The 20,100-nt window shown below is 37.5% G+C and overlaps 1 pseudogene; it reads right to left on the minus strand.

Annotated features, from left to right (window-relative positions):
• Positions 1 to 1,469: 1,469 nt before the first annotated feature.
• Positions 1,470 to 20,100, minus strand: part of LOC129658012 (UDP-GalNAc:beta-1,3-N-acetylgalactosaminyltransferase 1-like) — a 43,757-nt pseudogene continuing 25,126 nt past the window's right edge.

The raw sequence follows: 20,100 nt of genomic DNA on the forward strand, positions 1-20,100 counted from the left end.
AATAAGCTTTTTATGAATCTGGGATTCCGAATAGCTGTGTATTGTCCTTACTTGAAACAGATAAAGCTTTTTAAAAAGTGGCTGATTCTGTACACTACCATGACATACACAGTAGAACTCCTTTAAGAATGCCAATCATCTACTGCTCACTTTCACTTCAGTACACACCATCTTCGAAGATCTAGAGTCTAAATATGGTTTAACCTCTCCATCTGTGATCCCAAATTCTTGAATAGCAAAGACGGGAAGGAGAGGGTCAAATGCCCATTCCCATGAGGGTAATTTTTTTTTCATAATCATTTAATTCTTTAGATAATTAAGCACCAATCTGTAGTTGAAAAGGAAGAGTCTTCTAAAACTTGGCAATTATTCACATTTTACGTCTTTTTTCAGTCTTAAAAATGAAGGGACACTATCTTTTATTTCACAAGTTCTCTTTAAAACTTCTTTGAGTTAGCTTCCCAAACACCAATATAAACTTACGCAAATTCAATCAAATCTAATCCTACAAATATAACCACCATCTGTGTCTTAGAGAAAGTGACTCCTGGGTGGGTGGGAATTAGCAAGGGCATGGATTGATTCCACAGAATATTTCACTTATTTTATGATTTTATTGTGACAGGTTCAGGTCTGAGATGAGGGAAATGGAAACAGCCTTGTTATAAGGAATCATACATTACAACACTTCTAATTCAAATTAAGCTTTTTTACAGGAAAATTACAAATGTATGAAAGTTCTAAGACCTGACCATATACTTTCAAGTTCACATTTTCTCCCAACAGATTTGATCTTTTGCCATTATGTAATCCAGAGAAAAAGAATCACTTGTCCCATATCAGACATAACGGGAAACTGCACAACCCCAAGAATACGGGGACAAGGAGTGCTCTTCTTGGACCAACCAGCAGGTCAAAGGTGACCTACGTTACCACTCCTATGAAATAATGTGTTTCTCTACGACATGGAAATCAGAATTTATTTTAGACCACACAGTAGGGCTTTCCTCTTGATGTGAAACTAGTAACACCAGCAACAGTGTTTTTTTTTTTCTTTATTCTTTTTTATTCTCAAACTGATTGTTAATGAGAAAAAACATGGAGCAGTTTACAATGCAACTCAAATATTAGTCTTCTCTTTCCAACTCAAGCACCGAAATAGGATACTCCTTTTCATGATATTCTGGCCATCATGTTCATTCTTTCTTTTTTGGCTTCAGAGTCCTTTGCTAAAGGAAATATGCTACCTGGCATACTATATTACTCTGAATTTCCAGGAGGAAAAATAAGACAAATGAAGTGACATCTAAAAACACCAGGGATTATGTTTTTAAAAACAAGACAGTAATTTTGACCTTCTTATTTTAATTCTTCTCTATATTAACTTGGTGAAATATTTATCAAAGTCCAAGAGATTATTGATAGGCAACAATGACTACACATTAATAAATTCATCATAAACTCATCACTGAAGTAACTGCAAAAGAAATTTATTCTGTTTATACAGTATTGAAACAACCAAAACTTTCACACATCCATAAAGTGCAAAACTCTAAGTATTATTAAATAATAATTGATAACTCTTTAATACTGCAACATCTTGAAATACTTTCCAAATGACCAAAAACAGATTAAATTTTGTTCAGAAATAACCAGTTTCTTTTACACAGAACGGTATATTTAAAAAAACTAGTAATCCATGTACGATATACACAAAACCCTGAACTGACTAGATTGCTCAATGAATAATACTCCACACTGTTTTGCTATTATGGATAAATGAGCTTATAATTCAATGAAACACATTTAAGAAGCTCTAGTCTATACAATGACACATTCAAATTGTTTGGTCCTATTAATTTTATTAACAAAAACCTCCCCTTCCTTTATAAGATGTTTAATTCCTCTGAATATCACCTTTAAAAGGCTTGACTTGATTGTTGTCCAAATAAACCACAGGTCAAGTGCAACCCTCCAGTCTCCAGTCTATAGGCTCGACATGAGTTTCAGCTTTGTGTAAGCCAGACAGTGACCTTCTCACGAGTTTTTCATTGGAGATTTCATAGTCTAACGTTAACACTTTCCACAAAGTATCCCTCCCTTTTCTAGGCTTTGGGTAGAATGTCAAATTAATAATAACATGTGGTGTTCCTTAGCATAACCTGCCAAAATGTGATAATTTCCTTGGAAGAAAAGCCATGGGCTGCAATCACACATCTGAGCTGACAGACATCCAAATGAATCCTATGTAAAAAGAAAAGGTTGGTGTCTTCTGGAATATGAATGTCCACTTTTAATAAATTCAAACAGATCCCAACATAAACATCTTCAAACATGATGGGTTTTACATGACTCATCATTTCATAGATTCTCAGCACCAAATCGCTAGACATTATATAAGGCAAACCACTGCAGTAAGGAGAGAATATCCTGAAAAGATATTCCTGGTATGAAATAGGGGTTTTTTTGTAAAATCCTCTATAGGAATAATTACCAATTAGAGGATAACCTGCGAAAAACTTCTCTGAGTGGTTTAAATTTAAAAGATACTTCACTAAATTGCTGTATTGACGAAAACATCAGTGTCTGTCTTCATGATATACCTGGCATTGGGGCAAAACTCAATTACCCACTTAAATGCCATAATGGTTTTCAAGGTCAGATTATCGTATGTGTCTAAAAACTCCTGTCGTATTATGTCTCCATAAAGGAGGTGTTCATTCTCTAAGGATAATGCTAACACTTTGTCTTCCTTTTCAGCCTGTTGGCTTAATAAGAAAAATGTAAGAACTTCTTATCCCCACCAAGACTTCTTTTCACCCTAAGTAACTCTAATGGCCTGCCTGGCTTTCACATCTGAGGGGTGTGAGGTCACCAAGACGACAAGAAATGGGTTTTGAAGAGAGCAATTCGAATGCTCCTGAAGTGTGAAGCGGAAGTCTTGTCTGTAAATGGGTTCATACTCATAGAAGTACATCCAGTTCACACATTCAATCACATTGTAGACTGATACCAGCAGACTAAGGTACCACATCACCAGGACAATCAGCAGGGTCAGCAGCAGGAGGCCCCATTTCAGGGATCTCAGTGACATCCTAGCCGGAAGGGTGGTCAGGAGTGCCGGGGCCATTCACAGCAGCTCAGAAGCATGCAAGCCTCAGGTTCTTCTTGATTTTTCTCTTCTGAGTGAAAGACCTTCACTTTCACCAACTGAGCATTTGATATGAGCAACTGAGCTTTCGACTGATGCTGAAGCTGAAACTCCAATACTTTGGCCACCTGATGCAAAGGACTCATTTGAAAAGACCCTGATGCTGGGAAAGATTGAAGGTGGGAGGAGAAGGGGACAACAGAGGATGAGATGGTTGGATGGCATCACTGACTCAATGGACATGCATATGAGTAAGCTTTGGGAGTTGGTGATGGACAGGGAGGTCTGGTGTGCTGCACTCCATGGGGTTGCAAAGAGTCAGACACGACTGAGTGACTGAAATGAACTGAACTGAACATTTGATAGCAAGTAGCAGTCAAAATAATGCTTGCAATTTCTACTGAAAAACAGAGACTCTCAGATTGGCTTAAAATTCTGCTTATAAGAATTCTGCTTATACTGCTTATAAGACACATGTCTGCAGAATTTCAGATGAGACTAAAGTACCAGCTGAAGTGTTCTGTTTTTCACATTCCATGCTTTAATTATAAGATTTGCCCTGGTGGGGCAGCTGAACATTGCCAAGGCCAGAGCCCCAGGGCTTGGCTGATCACAGCTCCACCCCAGCAGGGCTCAGGACTGGGCCTGAGGAGTAGGTGGCACCACCCTGCCTGCCTCCCTGCCAATCAGCCCTGGCCCGGTGTCCCTCCATGAGGGTATTTTTATCAGAGCTTTCAGTGTGTCATTTATCTCCTCCTCTATAGCTATTGCCTCCACATTTCCTGTCTGCCCACAGCTTGATCCACTTCTAGCCCTTGCTGGATGCTTCAGGAGGACACATTATCAGACTAATTGTTCACAATGCATAAAAACACATCATCTGACATGTGTGAATGCCTAAATAGCACTTAGCACTTCACTGGCTCAAAGCCTACTACTCACACATCAAGGATGGCCAGCAGGCCCAGAGGCTGCAAAAGGGAGAGAAACTGTTTGAATACATGAACATTCAACAGCTCCAAGGCTGGAGATTCATGTTAGTGATGATTTCCGTGTTAATGATGGTGATATGAGAGGCTCGGAAGAAACAGTGTCCCTCCCTCCCAGCTACACCCACTCAACTCACAACACAGTAGTCCCTGACTAGGCAGCCTTGGAAACTGACATCCTAATGTCAGAGATGCCTTCTCCAAGTTAAGGGGCTATCCTTTTCAAGGTGGAGTCTTCTGCAGGGCAGGTTCAGTTCAGTTCAGTTCAGTTGCTCAGTTGTGTCCGACTCTTTGCGACCCCATGAATCGCAGCACGCCAGGCCTCCCTGTCCATCACCATCTCCCAGAGTTCACTCAAACTCATGTCCATCGAGTCGGTGATGCCATCCAGCCATCTCATCCTCTGCCGTCCCCTTTTCCTCCTGCCCCCAGGCTACTGCTATTGCCTAGTGGGTTTATTAGGACTGGAATCTTCCATTCTCTTGTCAAAGTGCAAGTAGATTAAAAAATCTAAGTGATCCTGGGTGAGACATGGAAGGAGAAAATTGAGGGCAGGGAAAGATAGTCCGGGTGAGTTGGGAAGTAGGGTGGGATTCCTCAGAGTCCGCCCTGTTGTTTATGGGGGGAAAAGACCCACGACCAGTTTCACCTTCCCCACTTTGCTCAGGTTCATCTGGGAAACATGATTTATGAAACTGAGGATGGAGTAGGTGATATACAACTACTCAAATTCCGTCACTTTATTCTCTTGTGTCATCTTTTTAATGCTTTTTCAACAGCCACAACAGCCTCAGCTCAAATGCACACTTATTGCCTAAGTCATGAGCAACAACGTGGTGTTACAAGTTAGCTATTATTAAGATAAATACTTCAAATCTTCAGCCATTTCCTCTTGCTTGGTTAATAACTTTTAACTTTGAACAGGATGACATCCTGCCCTGTTTCAGATATATTCTTGGATAGAACAGAAAGGGTGAATAATAGCTAACCTACCTTGCTTTGCATATAAACCACAGCCTAGTTCACCTATGTCTATGGAATTGCGCCAGACTCCGTTGCAGGCTCTAAAAGGCTTTTTGGGGTTTGAGTTCAGTGGCCTCTTCAGCTTTGCTTCTTGTCACACTTCCATTTGCACCATGTGCTCCTGCCATACCAAAAGGCTTGCAACTTTCCCAAATACACATTTCTTCAGCCTGAAATGCTACCCTTCATCCAGTGCCTTAATTTCAGAGTATTTCACATAATTATACTCTGATCAAGTATTATTGTTTTTAGAAAGTCAGATTTTCCTGACAAGCTCTCCGCTATTAACCCCATTTTCATTTATAGAGTTCCCTTCTTTAGGGTTTTTCTCATTTATTTACTTTTCCTATTAGTTCCCTGAGGTCAGAGATTGTCCACTTGTCCTATTTTCTCTCCAGTGTCTACTACACAGTAGGTACTCTTATTTGCTGATTGCTGCTGCTGCTGCTAAGTCGCTTCAGTCATGTCTGACTCTGTGCAACCCCATAGACAGCAGCCCACCAGGCTCCCCTGTCCCTGGAATTCTCCAGGCAAGAACACTGGAGTGGGTTGCCATTTCCTTCTCCAATGCATGAAAGTGAAAAGTGAAAGTCAAGTCACTCAGTCATGTCCGACTCTTAGCGACCCCATGGACTGCAGCCTACCAGGCTCCTCCGTCCATGGGATTTTCCAGGCAAGAGTACTGGAGTGGGGTGCCATTGCCTTCTCCGATTTGCTGATTAAGGGGATATAAACAACTGGTACTTCCAAAACATTTCTTTCCATAAGTTGTCTAGATTCCATCATCAAATACTTATTAAGCAACAAATTTTAACAGCAGAGCGCAGACAATTGCACAGTTAGACTGTTTCTACCTTTATTTTTCTCCATCATCTTATCTTTTTTTTAATTTATTTATTTTAATTGCAGGCTAATTATTTTACAATATTGTGGTGGTTTCTGCCATACATTTACATAAATCAGCCATGGGTGTACATGTGTTTCCTATCCTGAACCCCCTTCCCACCTCCCTCCCCATCCCATCCCTCACAGTCATCCCAGGGCATCTGCCCTGAGCACCCTGTCTCATGCATCAAATGTGCACTGGCAATTTATTTCACATAAGATAATATACATGTTTCAATGCTATTCTCTCAAATCATCCCACCCTCGCTTTTTCCCAAAGAGTCCAAAAGTCTGCTCTTTAAATCTGTGCTACTTTTGCAGTCTCACATACAGGGTCATCATTAGCATCTTTATATCCCATCAGATCAGATCAGTCGCTCAGTTGTGTCCGATTCTTTGCGACCCCATGAATCGCAGCACGCCAGGCCTCCCTGTCCATCACCAACTCCCGGAGTTCACTGAGACTCACGTCCATCGAGTCAGTGATGCCATCCAGCCATCTCATCCTCTGTCGTCCCCTTCTCCTCTTGCCCCTAATCCCTCCCAGCATCAGAGTCTTTTCCAATGAGTCAACTCTTCACATGAGATGGCCAAAGTACTGGAGTTTCAGCTTCAGCATCGTTCCTTCCAAAGAAATCCCAGCTGATCTCCTTTAGAATGGACTGGTTGGAGCTCCTTGCAGTCCAAGGGACTCTCAAGAGTCTTCTCCAACACCACAGTTCAAAAGCATCAATTCTTTGGCACTCAGCCTTCTTCACAGTCCAACTCTCACATCCATACATGACCACTGGAAAAACCATAGCCTTGACTAGATGGACCTTTGTTGGCAAAATAATGTCTCTGCTTTTTAATATGCTGTCTTTGGTTGGTCATAACTTTCCTTCCAAGGAGTAAGTGTCTTTTATTTTATTTTATTTTTTATTTTTTTTTTTTGTTTTTATTTTTTTTAATTTTATTTTATTTTTAAACTTTACATAATTGTATTAGTTTTGCCAAATATCACAATGTTTTTATATTTAAATATGTCCTTACCTGGAAACTATTGATTTTTGGTATAAAATAGAAGTCCAATTTTTTTCCAAATATTTAGTTTTATTTATTTGGCTGTGCCAGGTCTTAGTTGCAGCATGAGCAATCTTCTTTTTATTTTATTTTATTTTATTTTTAAACCTGAAACACTGTATTAGTTTTGCCAAACATCAAAACGAATCTGCGCATATATATGGAATTTAGAAAGATGGTAACAGTAACCCTGTGTACGAGACAGCAAAAGAGACACTGATGTATAGAACAGTCTTATGGACTCTGTGGGAGAGGGAGAGGGTGGGAAGATTTGGGAGAATGGCATTGAAACATGTAAATATCATGTATGAAATGAGATGCCAGTCCAGGTTCGATGCACGATACTGGATGCTTGGGGCTGGTGCACTGGGACGACCCAGAGGGATGGAATGGGGAGGGAGGAGGGAGGAGGGTTCAGGATGGGGAACACATGTATACCTGTGGCGGATTCATTTTGATATTTGGGAGTAAGTGTCTTTTAATTTCATGGCTGCAGTCACCATCTGCAGTGATTTTGGAGCCCCCCAAAATAAAGTCAGCCACTGTTTCCACTGTTTCCCCATCTATTTCCCATGAAGTGATGGGACCGGATGCCATGATCTTAGTTTTCTGAATGTTGAGCCTTAAGCCCACTTTTTCACTCTCCACTTTCACCTTCATCAAGAGGCTTTTTAGTTCCTCTTCACTTTCTGCCATAAGGGTGGTGTCATCTGCATATCTGAGGTGATTGATATTTCTCCCGGCAATCTTGATTCCAGCTTGTGCTTCTTCCAGTCCAGCATTTCTCATGATGTACTCTGCATATAAGTTAAATAAACAGGGTGACAGTATACAGCCTTGACATATTCCTTTTCCTATCTGGAACCAGTCTGTTGTTCCATGTCCAGTTTTAACTGTTGCTTCCTGACCTGCATACAAATTTCTCAAGAGGCAGATCAGGTGGTCTGGTATTTCCATCTCTTTCAGAATTTTCCACAGTTTATTGTGATCCACACAGTCAAAGGCTTTGGCATAGTCAATAAAGCAGAAATAGATGTTTTTCTGGAACTCTCTTGCTTTTTCAATGATCCAGCGGATGTTGGTAATTTGATCTCTGGTTCCTCTGCCTTTTCTAAAACCAGCTTGATATATGTGTTAATATATTGTATGGGTGTTTTTCTTTCTGACTTACTTCACTCTGTATAATAGGCTGCAGTTTCATCCACCTCATTAGAACTGATTCAAAGGCATTCTTTTCAATGGCTGAGTTATATTCCATAGAATATTTTTTAAATTTATTATTTATTTACTATTATTATTATTACTTTACAATATTGTATTGGTTTTTTAAACTGTAAAACTCAGTAAGTAACTGATTCCAACTCCATGAGTTGTTCAGATATCCATGCTGCTTCAATTCAGACGTTCCACTCGGCTTTCTCTGTGCTTGGTAACTGAACACCAACCTCATCAGTAATAAGAAATGAACTGTGATTTGATATGATTACAGTGAACCATGTTTATTTTGTGTGTATGTATAAGGCTTCTCAACTTGCTTGGTCTTTTACACAGCAAACGAATTTTACGTTTGTTTTCCTTTAGTGCCAAGTGAAAGATATTTATGTCTGAATGAAAAGGAAAAATATTTTAGTTAAATATAACTTCACCCAGGAGAAAGAGAGAAGAGCAGGGGACCCTAGGAATCTGTTTCCCAACAATTGCATAGGTAGAATCTTTCTGATGTAAATATTTTATAACTCTGGGGTCTGTAGAAGGCTTAGACTTCCAGGATAAGACTTATAAGGTAAATTGTGATTAATTTTGGTCATTTTCAGCTCTTAGCACAGGAGCATCTGCCACCCACCCACACCCCCACCCTCCCTCTACATGGCAGGCAGCTGTATATGTGTTCCTTTCACACAGCTTGCAGGAACCAAGATGAGCAATAAGTACCTTATCCTCCAAATATTGAAGATCTGTGCTCTGATTGCTGAGTGCTGCTTCTGACCACAGAGGTTCAGATAGTCTCTCACCTTATAAGTAACTACTTTAAATGTAAATGGATTTACATTTGTAAATGTAAACTCTTGTCAAAAGAGTCTTGTCAAAAGACTCCAGTCAAAACACAGAGACTGGTAGAATGGATAAAAATGCATGACTCAATTACATGCTATCTACAAGAGACACAATTGAGACCCAAGGACACAAAACAGATTGCAAATGATGGAAAAAGATATTCCATGTAAATAGTAACCAAGAGAGCTAGAATGGCCATGTTAAGATCAGACAAAATAGGCTTAAATCAAAAGTATTTACAAGGGACAAAGAAGGACATTGTATATTAATAGAAGTTTCAATATAGCAAGAAGATACAACAATTACAAATGCACCTTACCTAATGAAAGAGCAATACAAATATATGAAGCAAAAATGGACAGACTTGGAAAGAAATAAACAGTTCTACAATAATCGTCAGAGAGCTTCAATATCTGTCTCATAATAATGAAAGACAGAAGATAAGTAAGGAAAAGAGAACTTAATGCAATAAATCAACTAGATCTCACAGATTTATATAGAACATTCCATTATATACATTCTTCTTAAGTGCACAGGGACATTTTCCAAGATAGACCATAAGTTAGGCCATAAATTAACTCAATAGGTTAAAAAAGATAGATATCATACAAAATATCTTCTCTGATCACAATGGGATGAAATTAGAAATCAGTACCATACAGAAAGCTGGAAAATTCATGAAATTATACAAATTAAACGACACAGTTTAAAAAATCAATGCATCAAAAAATAAATCACAAGGGAAATTAGAAAATACTCAGGAACAAATGAAAACACAACATCTGAAAACTTATAGGACACAGCAAAAGTGGTGTTGAGGAGCAAGTTTATAGCTATAAATACTTTGCATCCATGTATGTTATTAATTACATTCTCCCAATACCCCAGTAGGTTAGTCATTAGAAAAACATTAAAAAATTTAAAAGATCTCAAATCAACAAACTAACTTAAGACTATGGATCAAACCAAACTCAAAGTTATCAAAGGGAGGCAAATAAAAAGGTAGAGCAGAGATAAACAATACAGAGAATAGAAAAATAACAGGAAATTAATAAAACCAAAAGTCAGTTCTTTGAAAAGATTTTAAAAATTGACAAATCTTTAGCTAAATGGACTAAGAAAAAAGAGACAAGATGAAAATACTGAAGTGAGAAATGAAAATGGGGGCACTACTATCAATCTGGGAGCTTCTCTGGTGGCTCAGATGGTAAAGCATCCGCCTGCAATGCAGGAGATCTGCATTCGATTCTTGACTTGGGAAGATTCCCTGGAGAAGGGAATAGCTTATCCACTCCAGTAGTCTTACCTGGAGAATTCCATGGACAAAGGACCCTGGTGGGCTATACAGTCCATGGTGTCACAGAGTCAGACACAACTGAGCGAATAACACATTCATACATACTATCAATTTTACAGAAATAAAAAGGATTGTAAGAATACTATGAACAATTCTATACCAAAAAAAAAAAAAAAAAGAGAGGATAATCTAGGTAAAATGGACAAATAGAAACACAAAACATAAAAATATTAGAAAATCTGAATAGACCTACAATTAGTAAGGAGATTGAATCAGTAATCAAAAATCTCCTGAAAAAGAAAATCCCTGTACCAGATGACCTCACCAGTGAATAAATTTAAATGCCACACATTTAAACAACTAACACTAATCCTTTTCAAACTTTTCCAAAAAATTGAAGAGGAGGGAGCACATCCTAACTCATCCTATGAGGTTATCATAATCCTGATACCAAAACCAGATAAAGACACCTCAAGAAAACTACACAAAATTTCTTCTGAATATTGATTCAAAAATACTCAACAAAATACTAACGAAAAAAATTCAGCAGCATATAGAAAGAATCATACACCACGACTGAGTGGGATTTATTCCTCGAATGCAGAAACAGATTAACATATGAATATTGGGCAGTATCATAGGCCACATCAATACAATGAAGGGGAAGAAACACATGATCATCTCAACTGATACAGAAAAAGCATGTGACAAAATTCAACACACTTTCATGATAAAAACAGTCAATGAAATAGGAATAGAAGGAAACTACCTCAATATTATAAAAGCTATATGTGAAAAACCCACAGAAAACACATACTCAATAGGGAAAGACTGAAAACTTTTTCCTTAAGATTAAGAATGAGACAAACATACCTGCTTTTGCCACTTCTCTTCAACATAGTACTGGAAGTTCTAGTGAGAGAAATTAGGCAAGAAAAAAAAAATAGAATATATCCAAATTAGAAAGGAAAAGTTTAAATTATCTGTTTCCAGATGATATGATCTTTTGTATAAAAAAAAATCCTAAAGATTTCACAAAAAAGTTCTTAAAACTAGTAGATGAATTCATCAAAGTAGCAGGATATGAAATCAACACACAAAAATCAGTTGCATTTCTATACTTGAACAGTGAAAAATCTGAAAGGGAAATTACAAGAATAATTACATTTATAATTACATCAAAAAGAACAAAATGCCTAGAAATTAACATAATCAAGGAGGTGAAAGACTTGTACAATGAAAACTATGAAACTTTGTTCAAAAAAATAAGAACATAAATAAGTGAAAACATCTCATGTTCATGGATTAGAAACCTTAATATTATCAAAATTTCAATAAAGCCCAAAGTAACTACAGATTCAATGCAATCCCTCTCAAAATCCCAATGATGCTGTTGGCAGAGACAGAAAAATCAATTCTAAAAATACATATAGAATTTTGAGGGACCCTAAATAGCCAAAGCAATCCTGAAAAGAATAAAACTGCAGGACTCACACTCCTTGGTCTCAAAGCTTATCACCCAGCTTCAGTAATCAAAACACTATGGCACTGGTATACAAGACATATAGACCAATGGAACAGAATGGAAATCCCAGAAATAATGGCATATATGGCCAAATTATTTTCAACAAGGGTATTCAATGGAGAAAAGACAATCTTTTCAACAAATACTGCTGGGAATACTAGATATCACGTGCAAAAAAAAAAAAAAAAAATGAAGTTGGACTTTTACTCAACACCAAAGATAGATGGATCAAACACCTCAATTTCAGACCTAACGCTATACAACTTTTAGAAGAAACCGTAGAGTAAAAGTTTCATGACTGAATTTGATAATGATTTCTTGGATATGACACCAAAGACACAGGTAACAAAAGAAAAACTAAAAAAAAAAGAAAGAAAGAAAAACTAGACAAATTGGCCTTTTTCAAAATGAAAAGCTTTGTGGATCAGAGGACACTATCAAGAGGATAAAAAAGCAGTCCACAGGATGGCAGAAAATATTTGCAAATCACATATCTGATAAAGGATTCATAGTTAGGACATATAAATAACTCCTAAAACTCAACAAAAGAACAAACCACTCAATCTAAAATAGGTAAAGGACTTGACTAGACATTTTTCCAAAGAAGATATACAAAGATATACGGCAATATGTTTGTGAGAAGATGTTCAACATGACTAATAATTAAGAAAATGCAAATCAAATGTATGAGATAATATCCTACCTACCTAACTGCCAATGCAGGAGACATAAGCGAAGTCTCTCAGTCGTGTCCAACTCTTTGCAACCCCATGGACTGTAGCCTAACACACTCCTCCATCCATGGGATTTTCCAGGCAAGAGTACTGGAGTGGGTTCCCATTTCCTTCTCCAGAGGATCTTCCCAACCCAGGGATTGAACCTGGGTCTCCCACATTGTAGGCAGATGCTTTACCATCTGAGCCACCAGCGAGATAACATCACCTTTTTTAAATTAAAAAATACAAATTTAAAAGCCCTATGACATTATTTTTTAGGAAACAGAGCCATCTGCATGCTACAAATATTTCTTCATTGATATTACACATTACTCTGACAGCTGTATAATTAAATTGATGTGAGTAATATTAATTGAATCATTTTATAGTTACATTTTCTTATCGATACTATACAAATGTGGTACTGGCTTTTTCATTGTTTTTCTTCTCTGTTTTCTTTTAAATGAATCCCTACATCTGAGAATTATAATATATTCACCCATTAAGATGACTAGAGCTTCCCTTGTGGCTCAGATGTTAAAGAATCTCCTGCAATGCAGGAGACCTAGGTTCGATCCCTGGGTTGGGAAGATCCCCTGGAGAAGGGAAAGGCTACCCATTCCAGTATTCTGGCCTGGAGAATTCCACGGATTGAGAAACTTTCACGTTCAAGATGACTACTATCAAAAACCAGAAAATAACAAGTCTTGGTGAGGATTTGTGGAAATTTCAACACTTGTGCACTATTGATGAGAATATAAAATGGTATAGCTGCTGTGGTAAATAATATGATGAAAAATTTTAAATGGAATTATATGATTTAGCAATTTCACTTCTGGGCATACACTCAAATGAATTGAGAAGCAATGTCTCGAGGAGATATTTTCACACCCATGTTCATAGCAGCATTATTCACTGTGACAAACATGAAAGCTGCCCAAGTGTCCATTGAGAAATGGATGGATAAGTAAAATGTGGTGAACACATTGAATGGAATATGAGTCAGCTTCAGAAAAGAGGTGTATACAACATGAATAAACCTTGAGGGCTTCATGCTAAGTAAAATAAGCAAGTCACACACATAAAGCAAATACATTATGATTCCACTTACATCCACCCATATGAGGTATATAGAACAGTCAAAATCATCAAGACAGAAAGCATAATGCTGGTTTCCAGGGCCTGTGGGGGAGAACAGTATGAGGAGTTACTATTTAAAAGCAAAGGTGTAGTTTCAGTATTACAAGACCAAAAGAGTTACAGGGTGGATGGTGGTGATGTTGGCACGCAATGTGAATGCATTTAATACCACTGAACCATGTATTTCAAAATGGTTAAAATGGTCAATTTTATGTTATGTGTCATTTACCACATTAAAAAAAGGGAAAGAAAACCTTCCCAATATATAATTGCTTGATACGAATCAACAAAATTAACTTTTTAGAAAGTTGCATTTTTATCAGCTTTAAAACTCAATGAATATGGAGAACAGCATGGAAGTTCCTTAGAAAACTGAAAACAGAGTTACCATATGATCTAGCAGTCCCACTCCTGGGAATATATCTGGAGAAAACCATAATTCAAAAAGTACACACACCTCAGTGTTCATTGCAGGACTATTTACAATAGCCAAGACATGGATAAATATCCATCAACAGATGCATGAATAAAGAGGATGTGGTACATGAATACAACTCATCCATAAAAAGAATGAAATAATGCCACTTGCAGCAACATGGATGGACCTAGAGATGATTACACTATCTGAAGTAAGTCAGAGAAAGACAAATACCATTTGATATCTCATATGTGGAATCTAAAAAAGATGATACAAATGAACATTGACAAAACAGAAAGACTCACAAATATAGAAAACAAACTCATGGTTACCAAAAGGGAAGGGGCGGGGGGAGGGGAATGGGGTGATGTGGAATTTAGGATTAACAAATACATACTACTATATAAAAACAGATAGACAACAAGGACCTATTGTATCACACAGGGGACTATATTCAATATTTTGCAATTACTTATAATAGAAAATAATCTGAAAAAATATATATATGTATAACTGAATCACTTTGCTGTACACCTGAAACATTGTAAACCGACTATACTTCAATATAAAAAAATTTAAGACTTCAATGAGTAAAAGTTCTTGCATCAGACAAGATTGTTCTCTGCTCTTGTTAAAGAACAGTTTTGCAGTATTCTAAGTTTCTCCTAGTCTAACCCCAAAATGCAAATTTTTAATATTTTCAATTCTATATTTTTCTCTGTGTAATTGTAATACCAGAACTTAGTTTTCCTTTTAAAAGCAATGATTGCTCTCCAAATTCACTGAATTACAATTCATTTTCCATCTCTTAAAAATGAAGGTTATGAGCAGGCTCATTTTTCACTGAAGCAATTATGATGAATTATTCATACATCTAAAATGAACAGTAGGGTAGCATTTGTTAAAAAGGGTTTATGTCCTAGAATTAATGCTGCTATTTGAGTCATAGGTTTGAAAAAGAAAGGCTATAACCAAAAAAACACCACCAAAAACATTAACCTAATGAAAATTGCAGATTCATCCTTGTAGATATACTTACCATTTTGAGTTACATTCATAGTTATTTCAATAGAAAATTATTTGGATATCTATCATCTTAAGAATGAGAAGACAAACAGGGAAAATGTTTTTACTTTTTGCACATACTTTCCAAGATTGATAATACAAGTTCCTGTAAATATTCATTTCCCAAAAGCCAACACACACACACAGTGTCTTCTCATAGCTATATAAATGTTTCATTTATTGGTAGCCAATTAAGCTTGAATTTAAGGAACCATCAATGAAGTGTTTTTGAGCATCTTGACTTGCTAGTTTACTTGGGAGGCGCATTATTTTAAGTTCTCCCCTGGATGTCACTTAGCTATTTATTGGTAAATGATTATTGCTTCCTTGAGTTTCTCAGATCTAACTCTTGCAGTTCACCAGGAAGATACATTGCATAAAAGAGTGGTTTCTTGGGTTCAGTATGAGGAGCTGAATGGAGACCAACCACTGGGAAGTGGTCTAGGCCAGGATGCTTTGGTAGGAAGGGAAGTCAAGCTCTTTTCTGAACTCCCACCTCTGTGGCCAAAGCTGTTCTCATAACATGTCAACCAATCAGTGGTTCATTTAGTTTTTGTTTCGTGTTCCTTTATCAACATGTACATCTGTCATTACTATAAACTCAAAATCAATTCTGTGATCTTAAGCATGGTAAGGAACATCACTAGTTACTGAAATATCATGAATTCAGTGAGATATGGCAAATTGTAACTATAAAGTTTGTCCTCTCTTGACATTATGACAGGCTGTTTTCTTATAAATTTTGACATATAATATTAATAATTGTTTCCAGGCATATTTGCTATTTTTCAGGCTGTCTTAGAGGGACAGGCCATGCCCAGCAGAGAGCAGGAAATGCACAGCAGAGGAGACTTTGTCATGGGGAAACACACCTGCAGAGTAACTAGATAGAGCGTCAGACTTCGATATTGTATTGTCTCCTGATCCTTTCCAAAATGAGTCCTTTCCAAAATGATCTGAATTTATGTGATCATCAATCTGTGGGAGGTAGGAGAGAAGATATTATGGTTATTCCTTGCTTATAAGCAAGTTCAGTTGGTATGATCATGGAAACACAGCAATTACCTTTTAACACTTGGAGCTTTAAACAACTCTGGCAAATACTGGACTCCAGCATGAGGTCCCTAAAATCCAAGGGAATAGTAAAGCTGTTGTGATGGACGCAGCTATTCAATGAAAGATTTGTTTTCTCAGCTGCCTAAGTGCTATTGGCAGACAGTAGGGTACCCAGCCATTCTGGTTTGCTTGGGATTTTTCAGTGCTTGAAATCAGGATAGTCCTGGGAAATCTGGACACCTTATGAGACAGTCTTTAGCTGTCAGGACCGTCAGCAGTTCAGGTGCAGAGACCCATCCAGCATAAGGATGTTCCTTCTCTGCATGGCTCACATCCCATGACTGATCTGTGAGGGAGTACACAGACCTGGTCATCTGGCCCCCACTTAGGACATCTCTGAAGAACATTTTAGCTCTGGAGGTTCCCTGTGGGACCATCTGAGCCTGTATCACAGCTAGACCTCTCCCTCCTCTCAATCTTGCTTCCTCCCCTCCCTTCCACACTTTTGAATCTCAAGAGTGCTTCTTAATAAACATCCTGGATGTTAGACTCCATCTCTGAGTTTGCTTCCCAGGGAACCCAAACTGTACTGTGGTCCATCATCGAGGTTTCAAACAGAAGAGTGTATGGATTTATTAGCATTTATAGTGAAGGACGAGGAAGCTTGGTGTGCTGCAGTCCATGGGGTCACAAATAGTCGGACATGACTTAGTGACTGAACGACAGTTTTTTCATAAGTAACCTCAAATATTGTTTTTGCCTGGAATGATGGGAATACCTTGATAACAGTGATTCTATTGAGTTGACCAGAAGCAATGATGAGTAATTAGGTATTTTCTCATTTATTTTCCATTTAAATGTTTAAATGTGGTTTTATACATATATTTTAAAATCTGTACTCCAAAGGTATGGTGAATATCTAATTTAAGAAGTCCTTGAATTAGCGGGTACTTTGGGTAAGACAAGGTGACGTAATGTGGTTGGCTCAAACTAATTTCACTTTGTGATTTTTGTGGGGGGTGAGAATGGCTGAATAGTTTGCAGAAGCCATCTGTTAAAGCCTCTTGCTTTTTTTTAAGGCCATATTTTCCATCTTTAATAGTTAAAAATGTTTAATGATACCCTAGAAAATATTTGCTTAAATTCAAATGTGGTTTTATTTTTTTTCCTTTTATTATTTTTTTAAAATTTTATTTTATTTTTAAACTTTACATAATTGTATTAGTTTTGCCAAATATCAAAATGAATCCGCCACAGGTATACATGTGTTCCCCATCCTGAACCCTCCTCCCTCCTCCCTCCCCATACCATCCCTCTGGGTCGTCCCAGTGCACTAGCCCCAAGCATCCAGTATTGTGCATCGAACCTGGACTGGCAACTTGTTTTATACACGATATTTTACATGTTTCAATGCCATTCTCCGAAATCTTCCCACCCTCTCCCTCTCCCACAGAGTCCATAAGACTGTTCTATACATCAGTGTCTCTTTTACTGTCTCGTACACAGGGTTATTGTTACCATCTTTCTAAATTCCATATATATGCGTTAGTATACTGTATTGGTGTTTTTCCTTCTGGCTTACTTCAGTCTGTATAATAGGCTCCAGTTTCATCCACCTCATTAGAACTGATTCAAATGTATTCTTTTTAATGGCTGAGTAATACTCCATTGTGTATATGGTTTTAAAAGAGAATCAGAGGACTAAAATAATAATGAGATAGAAAAAGAAAACCAAAATAACTGATATGATTCCAACCACATCAATAATAATACTTACAATGTAATGAACAGCAGAGACTGGATGAAAAATAACAATATCCAGCTGTATGTTGTTTACAGGAAATATACTTTAGAGTCAAAGGTATAAAGTGATTGAAAATAAAAGGATAGAGGAAGACATATTCACACGTCAACCACAAGATAAAAAGCGTGACTACAGAAATGTCTTGCAAAATAGACTTTAAGACAACAAAATGTTACTAAGGCAAAAGAAGGACATTTTAAGATCATAAACAGGTCAATTCATCATGAAAATAAAATAATTATATTAACAACAGAACCCTAAATAAAACACATGAAACATAATCTGACAGAATTAGAGGGAGAAACAGAAAATTCAACAATAATAGCTGGAAACTTCAATATCTTACTTTATACAATGGATAAAGCAATTACTTAGAATGTCAGCAAGGGTATAGAAGACTAGAACAATACTCTAAACCCACAAGACCTAACAAGTACAGAACATTACACCTAATACATTACAAAACATATTCTTCTCAAGAATTCATGGAACATTCTCCAGAATAGATCACATATTAGACATTAAACAAACCTTTTTATACACAGTAAAGGACTGAAATATTACAAAAGAATGGTATCTTGCTTTGACCCTTCTGACTGCTAAGGTTACCTCAGGTTTATAAAATAGGTAACTCTGGTAAGTAGGTAAATTCTTATCTATAACCTCTAACTCTAACCTTTCCGCTGCTGCTACTGCTGTTTATCCCCTCCCCTTGGTAGTAATTCCTAGTTCAAATTCCCAAGAGAGACCGTGATTATAACATGGCCTGGATAAAAGATGAGCTGTATCAATACCTAGCTCTTGGATTGATGGCCCTTTCACTGGGTGTCCATCTTTGTGTACTCAATTGGCCATGTGATACCAAGCATGATCACCTAAAGCTGCCCAGTCATCATGGGCTATAAGTAGGGCAGGTACTGACATTTTCAGCAGATGAATTCGATACATGGTTTGAATTTCTTCTCTAATCCTAATTAAGTTCCAGCTTGGAACATGGCCTGAATTTTTAAAAGCACATGTCCATTAGGCTATATACCCTGGCCAAATTGAAGATTTAAAAGACATGTTCAAATGAGAAATGTAGCATGTTTTGAAATAAATATACCAAGCTTTAGTCCAGTGAAGAGTGATGCTGGTACCATCACTCCTCTCCCCAGTCTAGTATTGAAATAACATAGAAAGGAGCAGTAGAAAAGACTTTCTTTAGTGTTTGGAGCCCTAGAAACTTAGAAAATCTTATTGAACTCATGATACTCACAACACAAAGTAGGCAAGCAGGCTTGTGCTTCCCCGATCACAAAAGGACCACCTTGCATTAATGAAGGAAGCCAAAATATTCTCTAATGCTCTAGCATTAGGGCCAAACCTGATGGTAACATTTAATCTAAAATTTACATACCTGCTCCTTGAATTCTGTTTTAAAAGATCATAAGATACTCTAGGCAGAATGATGAAAGAGCAAAAAAAAAAAAAAAACCCAAAGCAATTAATTGAAAATAATTATGCAAATGTGTAACAATACATGATCATGAAGTGTGTGTTAGTTGCTCAGTCATGTCTGACTCTTTGTGTGTAAAGCCATGGACTACAGCCCACCAGGCTCCTCTGTCCATGAGATCTCCCAGGCAAGAATATTGGAGTGGGTAGCCATTCTCTTCTCCAGGGGATCTTCCCAATCCAGGGATCGAACCCAGGTCTCCTGGCATTGCAGGCAGATTCTTTACTGTTTAAAGCACCAGGGAAGCCAAATACAAGTTTTTACTTTGAGGTAATAAAGTCAGTTTCTAAGCAGCGAATGAGAGAAAGTGAGGAAATAAAAATTTCTGTCTTGGGACTTCCCTAGTGGTCCAGTGACTAAGACTCTGAGCTTCCAATGCAGGGGCCCTGGTTTCGATCCCTGGACTAGGGAACTAG

Source organism: Bubalus kerabau, chromosome 7 (assembly GCF_029407905.1).
Source record: "Bubalus kerabau isolate K-KA32 ecotype Philippines breed swamp buffalo chromosome 7, PCC_UOA_SB_1v2, whole genome shotgun sequence".
Taxonomy (NCBI): domain Eukaryota; kingdom Metazoa; phylum Chordata; class Mammalia; order Artiodactyla; family Bovidae; genus Bubalus; species Bubalus kerabau.